This window comes from Zonotrichia albicollis, chromosome 6, assembly GCF_047830755.1.
Source record: "Zonotrichia albicollis isolate bZonAlb1 chromosome 6, bZonAlb1.hap1, whole genome shotgun sequence".
In the NCBI taxonomy this organism is placed as follows: Eukaryota; Metazoa; Chordata; class Aves; order Passeriformes; family Passerellidae; genus Zonotrichia; species Zonotrichia albicollis.
The window spans coordinates 7,913,718-7,929,420 of NC_133824.1; the positions used below are offsets into that span (position 1 = coordinate 7,913,718).

At 38.3% G+C, this 15,703-nt stretch overlaps 1 protein-coding gene across 2 annotated transcripts in view; it reads right to left on the bottom strand.

Moving 5' to 3' along the window:
- The window catches only part of LOC102069867 (protein TUNAR), a 163,114-nt gene that overhangs the window by 57,244 nt on the left and 90,167 nt on the right, over positions 1-15,703 (bottom strand). For both annotated transcript variants that reach the window (XM_074542407.1, XM_074542405.1), the window contains exon 3: positions 8,747-8,865. The gene's annotated coding sequence lies outside the window, so the exon portion shown is untranslated. The remainder of the gene's footprint in view (positions 1-8,746; positions 8,866-15,703) is intronic.

The following is a 15,703-nucleotide window of genomic DNA, read 5'->3' on the forward strand; positions in this document are numbered from 1 at the left end:
TTTTTTGTGTCCTTTTAGTTTCTTTTCTATCTGTTTTTGCAGAGGCAAAAAAACTACTTGAACAAATCACCAGTGGATGTTATAAAGTCTCAATTACTTCTAGTTGCATTTGAAAATACAAGTCCTTCCTTCTGAAATACACTGTCTTGCAAAATTTTGTATATGTGGCTTTATACAGAAATGACTGACAAGGTCTTTCCTTATTTTTTTTCTGAAGGAGATTAAATTACATGCTTTTAGTGCTTTCTTCTGGCCTTACTATCTAGATGTTATGAATAGATTAACTGAATACTGTTGAGTACTGCAACACATTGCCCAGAGGTGTTATAGAATCTTCAGCCCTGGGCAATATGCTGTAATTGACCCTGCTTTCAGCACCAGTTTGGACTGCACAGTCTCCCGAGGCCCCTTCCAGCTTCAGCTCTTCTGATTCTGTGAGATCCTGTGATTTCTAGATTGCAACTACATTAAGTGCATCTTATCACCATGAATCAAGTGAAAACTCTGAAGCATTCAAGAATGAAAAGAAGAAAAATCGATGTGATGAGCATTTTCTCTCCTGTCATGATCCACATGGCTTTTTTTTAGTGATGTATCTTAATTATTTTTGTTCCAACTGGATTGCTTTTCTAATGAAAATTAGGCTGTTTTCTGCTGTTATGAGTGTGGGAAATGAATCTGGTGCAAGTTACAGAGCTTGTGAGATGCCACCCTGTATGTATGTGATAAGCAGTGATACAAAAATGTAGAAGGAGGTTTGGTAAAATAGAGAACATGATGAGATGCTCTGTATGAATTGGGAACTATAAAGACCAATTTAGCACAAGAGTTTAGAATGGATAATATGAAATTTTAAATGAGAAAAAGGTAAGTTTTCAATGGAATTTGCTTAAAAGAAAAATAGACAAAATACTATTGTCTAAAAAATAGACAAATTACAAGATGTTAAGTGTGCAAAGAAAGGGAATGGAGGCAAAACCAGCAGGAGTCAGCTTCCACAGTTCAGTGAGGCCTGCTGTCTGATTCTAGGCCCTCTCCACTGAAATCTGGAGTTGTGTCATATGCAAGTCACATCTTTGACTGATACAAAGCCGACCTTTCTGAATGAGGGTTTTTCAGTAATGGTTCTTTTTAAAGGCTCACAGAGAAGGTTTACCTTTCTCCCCAGGACAGCAGAAGCAGAACCAATCTAACCCACTTCTCTGTTAAGCCCATACTTTCAGAACAAGATTTACCTCCTTTGATTTATCTGATCCCTCAGCAGCAACCACAGACATGGGTAGTGGAAACAAATCCTTCTCATGATGCAAAGAAGAGAGAGATGCTTCTGAGTGGGAGTGAGAATCACAAGTAAACCAGCAAGCACTAAGCTAACCAGAGGTGTGACATGGTATGACATGGTGTCCCCTTACTGAAACTCTGAGCTAAAAGCTTGTGCAAGCCTGACAATTAGAGACTCCAACCATGTCCTGGATGTTGGCACTTATGCCAAGTACTTTGGAAACAGAACATCCTTAATTCCTTTAAATGGCTGAAAAATGGAAGTGGTGATTATAATTTATGTTATAGATTAGAAGTTAAGTGCTCTTATGCAGGAAATAGAAACTCTGAATATGAGACCTTCCCCAGCCTGGTGGTTCACACTCAAAATTTCCATCTTCCATCAGCACAGCTTATCAATTTTAGAAGGAAGCTTTGGATGAGAATTGCTTTCCTGCAGAAGCTGTGTCATCATGCAATAAAGAATTCACTGTTCCCATATACTAAGAAATTTACTACCCAAATTTGCTAACAAATTGAGAATGTAATTTCATTTTAAAATGAAAAATAAAGGCAAAGTCACTGTTAAAGAGAATTCATCTGTGAATGGCAAATTGCCTCCCGAAGCAAATGCACTCATTATGCTCAAAGAAAGGATGAGATCTCCCACAGTTAAATAAAACTAGTAGGAAAAATAATTGCTTGATAAATCAGAGTAATTAAATTTTGCACATCTGAACACTACTGCACCTCTGTCTCCAGTACAACAAGGCCAGCCCTGTAGCAGAGAAACAGCACATAAAGCTCAGCCTTCACTCCCTGAAAAATGTACCGCTGAAAGAAATAGCCCACCTTTTCCCTTTTAGCTCTTCACTAATGAGGAATGGGAAATCCTGCTCCACAAAGCTACTGGGATCAGAGCAGCCAAAAACTGTGATGATGCTATCTAGTTCCAGTTCACCTCCTACAAACATTCCACTGATCATTAGTGTGTCTTCTAACATTTAAAAAACACAAAGCAATAGACTCTGCTTGTCTTTGGGAACCTGTCTGACAGGTCATTTGTTAGCTGGTCTGTCTTATGTGTTAATTTTTGTGTGCCAGGTAAACAGCTGTTTCCCCTGATAAACTTCCACAGGAAAAACAAACTTCTGCCACTATCCTTTCAAATTTCAAAAGGATTTATTCCTGACCATTTAAACAATTTTTGTGTTTAGGCTACTTAAACACAGTTATCTACATCTAGGCATGCACACATTCATCAGTTGTTCACGTGCCTGCTGCAGTCAGCAGAAATCCAGCCAATGCAACCTGGAGCACAACTGAGTTCACCCCAACCAAGGGAAGCAGCAGCTGCTGAGCTGAATCACTCACTCAGCTCCAGGGGCTCCAGCCTTGATCTTTATTAACTCTAACAATGGCTTTGATACTGAGGGCTCAATCCATTGCCCACACAGAAGGAGCCAGCGCCATTTGAGATGGACAGCATAACCTGCCTGTCCTGTTGGCAATACATCTTGCAGAGCTATCAAGGAGCCTTGCACATTGCAGGGCATCTGAAATGCCAGCAGTTCCTGTGTGAGGGTGACTGAACTGAGCCTTTAGGCCACAAACAGACTCCTGCAGGGAGGCATAGCAAATTTAGGTATCTCCGTTGTCAGCTGAATCTCTGAAATTCAGGAATTTGAACAGCTTTATCTGCAAAGGCCACTGCCACAGGAGCAGTAGCACTCATAAGAAGTGGCTTATTATGGTTTCCCTCCTATTCAACAGGCTAACAGGAGGGAAGCTCATTCATATCTGTTCCTCAGGAGTACAAGCATGCCTTGCATACTCTGTCTTCAGAACCAGTCAAGCAGAAATCACCAGCAATTACTTTCACAAGAGTTACAGAAGAATGATTTTGGGCTTAGGGTCATTTTAAGGCATAGCTATATGATCAGATTTAGATGGTCATAAGTTAACTCCACATTTTATGTCACCTCAGGTTCACATTGCATTTAGACAGAATAACCTTATTACAGAATAACATGTGAACTAAAAATTCACACTTCTCAGTTTATTCATGCAGGCTCAGTAAATGGCAAACTGGGCTATGATCCAAGCTGGAACTGGCCTGTGCTGCAGAATCTTGGGCAGAGAGGGCATCAGATACCAACCTTTGTGTATTTAGATATACTCAGATACTTTGGTGCTGACCCCCTCACTGCAAGATCACCAGGAATTTGGTATATTGGAACATCAGGCAACAAAAGACTGATGAAGCACTGAGAGAGCATATCTACACAGAAACCTTTTGGCAGTCCATTTTTGACAAAAGAGAAGTTGCCTTTTATTAAGAGAATCTAAACAAAAAGTAGTAATTTTCCCAAAAGCTTAATGTTCTGTAAATATCAGTTCCCTGAGCAATTTCCTTAAAAAAATTCAGATAATCTTATTACTCATGTGATCTGTGCATTAAGTCTCCTTTTAACTTCTCCACTACAGCACTTCTGTAGGAATTGACCGTAATAAATGTGATTATGGATGCAGTTTACACAGGTGTAGCTCCTGATATAACTTATCCATTTGGTAGTTAGCTATTCTTTTAGTCTAGATACTGCCAGATGACTGAGCAAGTTCTTTGAGCTTCTTCCCAACGTGCCTTCTGTGTGTATGTGTCGTGTCTGGCAAAATCTGTAGTGTCCACTGAGAGAAAGCAGACATGGAGCAGATGCTCGACTGCATTTCTTTCCCTGCTTGACTGCAGTGACTACTCTGAGAAATAAACAATCCACTCGGTAAAACAAACTGCTGCAAATGCTCACTATGGCTTCTATCATTTGATTATTACCTTGTTTATACTCTTTTCCTAAACAGGTTTATTCAAATTCCTCTAACAATCTATACACTCCTGAATTTTTATCAGCTATATCTCTTCCCTCCAGGCAGAGCCCACACTTCCATTTTGCTACAAGACTTTTTTATCTACACGTAGGATTGGATTTTGTGTTTGATTTTGTAAGGTACTTATTCTTGGAATTAGTTCCAGCTTTTTTATTAAGGGATGGCATAAAGTATTCCATCTCTAAATCAGACAGTGAGAGAAAAAAAATGTGATGTCTCCCATTTTCAGATTTGAAAGAGCAGCTGATGTCAGAAAGGAAGATAAAAAAGTTGACCTTATAACACTCTGGTTCATGATGATGCTGCCTCTTAGTCTCAATGTCCAATTTATCTCAGAGCACATGCAGGGTGAAGACTGCAAAGTAAGACTAATGGCAATGGCAGAAACATGTGCAGTAATTCATCATCATAACAAAGCATAGCACAATTATCAGGAATTTCCTGTAGACTTGCCATGATTACATGGAAACAAATTGTTTCATCTGCTCAGTTAGAAGTGCAAGAATACTGAACCAAAACCCAGAAAGGGATTGTTGCCACCTACATACACAAATTATCCTTTTAGGAAATGACAAATGTACAATTTGGCTTTCTTTTTGGGTTTGTACACTGAAATAGTATTCATTCAGTGCCTGGCCAAATGGGTTTCTATGTTCTGCAGCAGGACACATCACAAAAAACAGGAAGAAGAGGCAGCTGGCTGCAGGGTTTGAGGAGTTAATGGATGCTATCACAACATCTTTTTCCTGCTTGCCAAAGCCTTTATTGCAGAAAAAAATTCAAATAGAATGAAGGAAGGGAAACCTTTAATTAGTTGGAATTTACTTGTTAAAAAAAAAAAAAAACAAAACAACGTGTCTCTGCTTGGCATATCTTCCTGAGAAAAGACTAACATCAGCATCACTTTGTGACTAATTTGGTTTGGTCCTGTTCCTGGTGTTCAGCTACCTGGAGTACAGTTTAGACTGCTGTTTATTTGACTCTCCTCCCTGAGGACCACTCTTCTGTAGGAAAATTAAAGCTATGCAATGCTTACACAGACATTTCTCGCACTTCTGCTGGAGAACAAGACCATTCTGAGTAAGCACTAATAATAGACAACACTGCAAGTAGCTGCTTGGGGCTCACATGCTTGAGAGACAAAATATTAAAGGAGAAGTCACTGCTGAAAGGAGCAGATAGATTGCATTTGCTATCACAGATCTCTACTGTGTTTCAGTGATCATGCCACTTAGGTAAAGTGGGACTTTGAGAGCTAAAGTCTAATTAAAATAAGTGGGCGTTATATAACCATGCTCAGAAGGCAATTTTTCTGCAATATTCCTTGGTGACTAGAAGCTGCCTTTCTTTAAAGCATTTACACAACTCAGCTCTAGCAATTTAATGGTTGAAAGATGATAAGGAAATAAATTAGATTTTGGTACACAGCAGTCAAATTAATTTCAGGGGTGTATGTAAGGCTTAGCACTTAAGTCCCATAACCACATCATGACCCATATCAACTGGAAGGCCCCAGTTTTTCAGGGAAGGCTGGATAGCACACATCACACAATTGCTTTTTAGAAGATGTCATCATGCATCATGACCAAAGTCATGTTTCAGGGAATGCCTTCACTCCACCAGGGTATTCCTTATGGTCAGGGCTGCATTGCTGAGGTTCCCAGAATAATCTGGCCCAGGGAGGGAATGTAACCTTCCTGTCTTTTCTTTTGTTTTAATTGGTTTGCTTTTGTTGTTTTCTTGATCTTTTTCCTCAAATAATTTCCTTAATTGATCTTGTCTTTTCTCATTTTTGTCTCTTTCCTGGTTAATTCCAGATTAGCACCAGGATGGAAGTCCCATGGGGGGGAGCATTGGTGGGGGGGTCTATTTCGGGTGTCACAGGTTGGTGATAATGTGTCACACTACTGCAGCCCAGGTAACGGTGCAGCCACTGTGCTCTGCCAGCCCTTCTCTGAATTACAGCCATGAAGTAGCCGTGTAAGGTGCAAAGACACCTAGGTTCACTCACTCTGTCTAAGCCTGGTTTGCCAGAATTGCTTCCTTAAGGAATGCTGCACAGAATTCAGTCTCCAGGGAGGGGGAGCCTGCTGCAATCAACCTCATGAAGGAAAATATATCAGCCTCAAATTAATTTCACTGTAGGGATGAATTCTGCCAAGTTCCTGGAATTTTCAGAGACCAGTTTCATCTACCCTAAATTTACTGATCTACTTTTTAAAATGTAAACAACTTTCAAATAAGATTTTATTGCATTTGGATATAATTCTTGTCATGTTCTGTACTTTTCTGCTTCGTTTCCAAAGAATGTTGTGATGATTAACTCATGCATTATGTGATGCCATGTGTAATGCTCCCTTGTGACAATAACTCAAATTGCTATTTTCATGCTATCTTCCTGTCTCTCACTCTTGTTTTATTTTTACTCTATCCTCTTACTCATTTGAATAGAAATATTTTCAAGAATATATTTCTGTCTACTTTTGCCAATTGACTGCCAGCTCACAGTCTAGAAAAACATCCAGCTCCCACAACTTTGCTTCCAGTTGCTACAGAGCTCACTTTCCCAGGAATTCTCCTGGACCTTCATCTGCAGAGCTCAGTCACTCATCAAAACATCAGCAAGTTGTATGGGAACTCTTTGAATGCCTGGGTAGACAATGAGGCATACAGCAAGGGTTCAGCTCAAGCAATCTCACAGCTTTACAACTTTTTTATATTCAAAAAAGGATTCAGTACTTTTAAACCTTCATTCTGGATATCAATAGAAAAAGAGAGCTTCTGGTCGTTAACTGATCATGGATGAAATGGAATTATTATTTTGAATATTAATTATTCTTAACCTGAATAAAGATGCAGATAAATCCATTTCATTTTACCATTTGAATAGAAGAAACAGGACTAAAATTTAAAGTCCCATAATTCTGACAGTGATGTAGGAACTCATATAACATGCATGGAGAACCTACAGCAGTGGAAAATCCTGAAAAATCTAGGAGAGAAGAAAGTGACAGCAGAAGACATGCAATCAAGAGAAATCTGAGATTTCTCTTGAATTCTAGATGTCCTTGATCACATCAGTAATAACCTGTTGCTGTTCACAAAGTCCATATCCCAAATCTGTGTAGAAAATGGTAAGAAAACTAAGGACAGGAAAACTCAGCTTTCAGGAGCAGGCATAATTTAATCACCTATTTTCCACCAAGTGTTCTGTGTACAATTGTCCCAACAAAGGAGAAACCAGAATAAAACCAGAAAAGTCCATGCAAATAGATGTTTGAGGTTAATAACCCTTGTGAGCCTATCCAGGGCTGGCACCAGAAAACTCTATCATTCCATAACAAGAAGTACAGCCTAAAAAGATTGATTTAGATTTTAAGTCCACCTCCTTGTGAGAACAGGACAGTTCTCAAAATACTCTAAGCAGTAGTTTCTAGTTTAGCTTTTAATACACAAAGCAATGGCTTTGCTGTTTCTTGAAATCTACACAAGTTTGGAATTCAGTATCCACTCCTCAGTGGCTTTTGCTGTTCTCCACTTTCAGTTGCTATATATACAACAGAAAACTGCAATTTGCATTAGATGACCCTGTATGAGTGTGCTCAATCAGTAAAAATGTTTCCTGCATATAGGGGCTATATGGATGCAGCCTCAATAGCTGCCAGACATTGGGATGGAAAAGGTGTGTGTGTCTTTCACATCACAACTTGATCACCTGTTCTTTAATCCTCTCACTCCCACAGAGGGAGCACCCCAAGGAACATCTCCAGCCAGGCTGCCCCTCCTTGCTGTCAAGGTCACTTACAGACATTGGGAAATATTCATTTATCCTTAGCCAGTAAACTGAAAGACATTTCACTTTCTTTGTACATCTCATCTAATAATGTTTCTCTCTGAATTGCCTCCAGTTCACTGCACTGTTAATTAACTTTTATGCACTACCAGAGACGAATGCATCTCAGCAGTGACTTAAGTGATTTCTCTACAGCTTGTGTTTCAGTTTCCATTCATAAAACACTTCAACCTATATTAGTCAAAATTGTCCCCCTTTGTAGTATTTTTGCATTTCCATAGTGTCTCTCATTGTAAAGTAAAAAAGAACAGAGGAACAGAGGAAGTAAAATTTTAAATACCAATATTTGTCTTTGCCTGAAATACTCAACTTGGTTAGGGGGAAAAAACTCCATTCTCTGAGTGTTTGTCAGCTCTGTACATTCTACATGCCATTTCCATTATTAAACAACAATATCTGAGCCTTGCCTTAAATATCAATATAATAGGGCCTTAGTTGTTTAGCAATATTGTTTTAAGTTGAAGTTTCATACAAAAAAAACCAACCCAAAAAAACCCCACATAAGCACTACAAAATGTGTCACTGTAGCAAGGTTTTTTTTAACAGCCTGCAAACAGCACACAGCTTTTCCTGCACATTTTAAGGACATATCTAGAGTTCACAAGCACTTTCAATTTTATCACCTAATTATTAGAGAGACAATTTGCAAGAGTAAACAGTTCATACCCCATCTGAAGCTCTTAGCATCACAATGAACATGGATATAAAATTATTTTGTTACATAATAGCAGAACGTGTGTGACTTACACAAATGTTGAATCATTTAGAGCTTAAAGCTGAGGTTTCCCACACTGATGGTCTACAGATTTCTGTCAGTGGTCTGCAGCTGAAGGTTTACTGTTGTCTGGGTACACAGTATTCATTCCCTATGGATAGAGGGGAGAGAAGAGATTAATAACAAACAAACTGACCAAGAAAAAATACTTCAGTTTATCAACAGCAGTAAAATATTTTTTGCACACTCAGTGTTAGGGGCTCCTTTGGCTGCCCACAGAGGTGTCCAACACCCCTGTGAGGTGACTGCTCATCACCTGGGAGAAACTGCACTCAGGGGGGGACATAATGAGTAGAAACAAGGCTAACGTACATCCATTTTAGGGGAATGATGGCTACAACAGATACCAGGCCACAACCCAATACCTAGGGACCATAATAAACTCAGGAAGTAGAACTGCAGAAACCTCATGAAGTTCATCAAAGTATCAACTTGGAGTTCTAAGCAAAATAAATGCATATCTTTAGGATCCATTTTGGGAAAAAATGTGATTTATTTTAGGATAGGCTGAAGTATGTTTTTTAAATAAATAACATGTTCAACAGTTTTGGTTTGTCCTACTCCAGGTAAACCACATCATATTTCAGTATACATCATTTCCATAAACAGTTGCTGAATTTGCACAGTGTTATATATATGTAGAAAACATTTGGCCATGGTTTTGTCAGAACTGCCTCTGTGACTGTCACAGCTCCCCTTTATTCTTCTGTCACTGTTTGCTCATCTTATTTAACATCATTCATTCTAATTTCCATACTAATAAACTCAAATTAAAAGCCACAGATAAAAAGAGAAACCAACATATACTACTACACAGAAAATAGACCTTCAAATTGCTGTCTCAAAAACACATTTCAAATTACTTTTTTTTTTTTTTAACCAGTGGTGGCTAAAATCAAGTTCAGGAATACATTCAAGAATATTTGTTTATTTAACATAAAAACTTTCCACTGTCACAAAGTGGAGATTCAATTGCTCAACAATCACAACCAATTCCAAACTTTCTCAGGTCTAATGAAACCATTGCTTTAACTGTATTAGTTATCCAAGTAGTACAACTTGCACTGCAGGATATAAAAGATTCATGTCAGTAGAGATTTAAGCTCAGAAAAGTAGAACAATACTTAATGGTTAGTGAACTGCATTGGAATATTCCTTAAAGCAATTTCTCTTTTTCTATGTCTGTGTTACACTGGGTTTTATTTCATCCAAGGCAAGTGAACACTTCAAATACTTAAACAAGTTACGGGTTTACTGTGGTCATCCACATTTGTTTCATAGAGAAACTACTTTCAGAAAAGCAAGAAATTTTGAGACTTCCTGGTTAGCCCTAAACTTAAAAGCAGTAATGAAAAACAATAACTCTAATGAAAGCAGCAGATTAAGCAGGAAGAACCTTTCCAGAAGTGTAATTCCGGATGCTGAAATACACTGTAGTGAGAAGCAACCTGCATGAAAGATACACTGCAGTTCTTCCTAAAGCCTCTGTTTTGGATTTCACCTAGTGAGACAACAGTGAACAATGGAACAATGGAAACAATAATTATACTGGCATCCTATATTTCTGCTTTTTTAATAGTATTTAATTTCAAATATTTAATTCCACAGCTGCATTCTCTGAATATTTTAAGCTTGATTATAGAGTTCCTGCAACCTGTTTTATACAGTTTTTGCCAGGCAATAACCCAAAAGAATGAAAACAAGCTAATACTTGGATAGCTGCTGTGAGCATACTCACATGCCACAGGTATCTAACAGAATTCACAGTGCCTTCTATGAAATCTAATGCTTGGGAAAGTACAAGAAAATTGATTTAGCCATCAGTCTTTTGTCTGAGTTCACCACAAATTTTCAATTTCCTCCAGTTACCTTAATGTCCACAGGAAAAATCTTGTATTCAATTGACACCTTTCATATTTTAGTCTCAGATTGTGCAGCGCTTGGCTTACATGCACTGGGATCAGGTAGCTCAAACCTGGCAAAATTGCGGGTTCCTGCCAGATTTGATGGACAACATCATTCCTTTCAGAGCAAACAATTCTGTCTTCTCTGGCGTGTGGATTTCCTTTCACTGTGTCTCATTTTGCTTTTCACACATACCACACTCATCTATGTATGTTTTCACCTACGCATACTTGCATGGGCTACAAGCACATGTCCTGCTTCAACCTCACTCTGCTTTTATCCCTATTCCATATTGTCAGCAGCTGCCTGTTGGAACTACTGCTCCCACTGTAACTCCAAACTTGTTTAGGTGCACACAGCTCCCTGTCTCTGCCACCTTCAAAAATCCAGCATGTTCCTGTGCTGGTTTATGCTGCCACAGGGATTTATGCAACCCCACACCAAACCATGTCAGGGAATCAGTGTAGATGAAACTTTAACAAGCAGAAAAGCAATGAGCCCCTTTATTCAACACTGCTGGATTATGTCATCTTCAGGTACTTGTATTACTATGGGATCAGCATTAAAACTCCAGCTTCAGGAATTCTGACCAGCCCTGAAGTATCAACAATAAATGATCTAAATATCCCTTAACACAGCAATCTTGTTAGAGATCACAGTGTCTGGAACAGGAAAGCTCAATCCTCCCCAGCTTCAGCTTATCTGCATGCAGTCCAGTTTTTTACTCCCAGAACATGTCCTGGAAGCATCACAAGCACGTTATCTCAGAAAGAGCAACATCTCTGTCAGTGCCTTCTCCAGTGGGGAGTGTGATGCATCCAAGACTTGAGATAAGTCTTAACCCAAGGTGTTCAGCTTAACCTGAAACAGCTCAGGAGCTTCTCCCATGGGTTCTCTTCTTTCTTATACATCCCTTATGCTCTCTGTTTTCCTTCTGTGAGCTGCAATTTTTAGACATTGTTGGGACAGACAAGAATCACAGGCCATTTTATTTTTTGATACTGGTGTAGATGGACAGAAGAGAGACATATTTTGATCTTTCTCTAGACTTCATTTTTGTTCTTTAACAGTTTAAATAGACAGACAGGCAATATGAACTTGAAGGGTCTGTTGTCTCAAGAAAAACATGACCACCCCTCTAAGTATTCAGCTCATGTGTAGTGATTCATACCAGCCCTTATGCTTTGGAAGGTTTGCAGTTCGAAATGTTAATTAACAGATATAGTCCATTTCCATATGTCTTCCTCTAAAGGTTACTGCAACAACATTTCCTGAATATTCTTTAACAATTTAATGGCAGCCTGGCGGTAGTATCATGACAAATAAATTTAAGTGACATACAGGTTGCAGTGGAGAATACAAAGTATAAGAAAGAAATGTACTTTTTATAGAGATGTGACATGAAAAACATTGACCTGTGGTCCCAAGTAATTTTCATAAGACAAAAGCTTTCATGGTAATAAAAACAAATCAGTCAATGTTCTGAAAGACTAATATAATAAACCATCAGGGAAGCTATTCAGCTGTGTTAACTCCATTTAACAAAAGAGGAGTCATTATTATTCAAACTTTAAGTACAAAGTTTGGTGACAACTTTAGCTGCACTATGACAAAGTGATTCTTGATTAATGAGAGATACCTCCAGAACTGGCAGTGGGACTCAACATGGAAGCACATGCTACCGTGCTGGTCATACTGAACAAAACCAGTTTGACATTAGGACTGGACTTAAATGACAGCACAGAATTACAGAGAAGCTGAAAATAGTGCATGAAATATTACCATACCCAAGAATTTATATACTGACAAGTGACTAGAACATGAGGAAGATGGAATAGGGGTCAGGAATGCCAATATTTTTTTATGGGAAGGAGAAATAGAAAAGAAGAGGAAAAAAAGTACTTTTAGTGTAAACTGATTCTCAACAATACTACACTGTTTTTCAAGAGAAACAAAATTATGCTTTATAATTTTATTTTTGAGGTCGAATTGCTATAGCCACTGAATAAGGGAGAAATTAAATGAATTACAAGCAATTTGGGGTACAGGTAGAAAAAGAATCACAGGTTATGATTACAAACTGTGCTTTCTAACTGTGAATTCATCCTTACACACACACACTCAGCAGACATCATTTCTTGAGGAGCTGAAATGTTGTAATGATTCTTTTCTTTATGAACCTCACTTAGTTGCAAGCATCTTTGCAGTTCTGGTTTATAAATGAGACAGTATTTGGAAATATCAAGGTACCAAATAACTAGCTGGAATTTTTTCAAAATACTAAGAAGATCTCGATTTTTATCCACTCCTTTCCTTATCCTACACTGAATTTTGGAGACTTTACACACTTGACAAACCAGTTTGGTCCTTATCTATGCCACAAGCAACTCCACCCAAACCCAGTTGGGAATTTTTTTCCAATTGCACAAGGTCCACTCATTTATGCCAAACACAAACTATCAGCCGGGACTCTGTGGAATATGCCACAAAAAGTTGTGAACTATTTCTTTGAGACAGGATAAATAGACATGCAGAGCAGAATATTCAGAATAGCAGAATAGCGGAAAAGGTAGAAAAAAGGAAGATAAATGAAAGGAATGAGTTGTACAGGTAGAGCTGAAAAAGACATTACAGATAAAGATATGCAACATCTCTACCTGATTAACAAAATATAAGATAGTCAGTCTATGACTGAAAAGGTTGCAAGAAATAAGAGTGTTTGAAAGTTGTTCAGAAGTCTTGCTCCTGCTGATGCAACATGAATGGCTAATTGTGATGAATATAATACTGAGGTATTTCACTTGAATTCAGGTCTACCAGGTAACACACAAAAAAATGATAGACAATTTAATGCCCTGTCATCTTAAGCTATGAAATGATAGGGGTAAACAATGAAACAGATCTGAGAAGAAAAAAAATCAGACAATACCCCTGTTATTTGATCTGTGTTTAAAACTAGATTGTGAATAAGTCTTCCAAGACTTCCAAGAACAGCAGCAGGTGCCACATTAAAATATATCATAGTAAGAAAAAAAGGACTTCATTCTCACAGAAGACAAAGCACTCAAGTATTCTGGACTGCAGGAAAAAATCCAGTCTCAGCAAAGATGAAAATCTACTATCCATCTTTAACCAAGTGTAATATTTAATAGTGACTGCTATTTAAAATCTGAATGCCTTTTCAAGGGGAAATTTTAAATACTCTGGTATTTTTCACATCAGATGCCTTCAAAAAATAAAATTAAACCACCATTGTAAAGCTGAATTTACATAATGTAGATAAAAACAGTAGTTTCTTTATCAGTACTGCCATAGTAATTTAGAGAAACTATAGACAAACAGAATTTAGACTAACAGCTTTGCTCTAGAAGGCATTATTTTCTCTCGATACCACCTTAATTTGCCTTGAATGGAAGGAGAGGCAAAAAGGTCTCATAAAGTCAGATAATCAAAAATAAACTTAATGAGAAAGAGTAGATGGATATTTGTCTTGCCATTTTATTGATTTAGTTTTTAACTTCTGCACAAAGACCTCTGCAAAACCTCAAAAACTTCAGCCTACGATGGTATGGCTGTTGACCCCATTAAAGGAGTAAAAGGACTGCAATGCATTGAAGAATTTCAAATCCCCTGGATGATTTGCAGCTAGGAAGAGCAGCAGTGGGACATCCTCTCTCCAGGTAGTAGCTCCTAGAAGGAGGATCACAGTACCATGACCCCAGTCACAGCCATTCTGCGGAGATGACTTCCACTGCTTCTCCAAAAACACTTCTCCAAAAAACCATTCTTCTTTGCCATAATAGAAGCCTTTGTAAGAACACACAAGTGACTTAATCAAAACTACCCCCGGTTATAGCATAGACGCTCTGCACCTTTGTGAAGTGCAACAGGAAAGAAGTGGCCACTGCAGTAATTAATATATTTATCTAATGTAATATGTCCCAACAGCATCATCCCAACTCTACTTTTTCCACCACAATATTCTCCATGACCAGGACAAAGCAGGAGCCTCTTTGTGCCATATAACTTCCTCAGCCCAGCCTACTTTATGCCCAAATTCAAAACATACTATTTTTTTCCCAGTTCAAACACCATGAAAAATTAAAACAAACAAACAAACAAACAAACAAACCTTTTCCAAATCAATCATAGCTATTCTACTGAATAATTTGACCTAATAACCAGCCTGATTGATTCCTGTACAGGGTGTCTGTGACATTGAGATGTTTTGAATTACCCTTATTATAGAAGGGGATAACTGTTTACAGGATATTATGTATATAAGCAGTTTTTCTCTTTTAGTCTTAGCTCTGTGAACAGGGCTAGCCCTAAGGCAAAGCCTAAGGCAGAAAGTGAAATACATTTTTCAAAGGCTGTTTGTTAATTGAGCCCTAAACTGCTTTCCTGTTCCTTGCCAGTTTTATCCTAACATAAGAACAAATCAATGTTAAGGCAGTCTGCCAGATGCTGGCCAACTCAGACTACTTTGAGCGTCCTCTCTCTTCCTTGGCAGCTGAAATCTCTCAGCACTATTCAAATTTTGCTCAGCATCTAGCAGCATTCAACCCTAAATGGGCTGCAATCTGCATATGAATATTTTAATTACATGCTGCTATGCAGAAAGAAAACAACCAGCTATGCACAGGCAAGTCAACTAAGAACTTGTAAGCTCTGTGACAGCAATGGATTTATAATTTCAGCCTGTTTATTATGCCTTGGGCATCATTCTATAAAAGATGTGTGTAAGGTTAGGTGTCTTGTTTGAAAAAAAGGAGTGCAGTTCTTTTGTTGCTCTTCTGCAGTCAGTGCAGAAAGTGAAGAGAAATGAAGGATTTTTTCACACCACATGCATGAAATTCAGAGTTTTCCTGAAGGCCATCAGACCGAAGGAGGATGATCAGTAGCTTTCAAGAAAGAGAAGCACTACATTTGGCAGCAAGAGGAAGAGGAGGGCAGAGAAGAGGTTGAGTGCCAGCCAAGTTCTGGTTTCAGACCTGGATCAAATGTACTGGACTGACATGAAG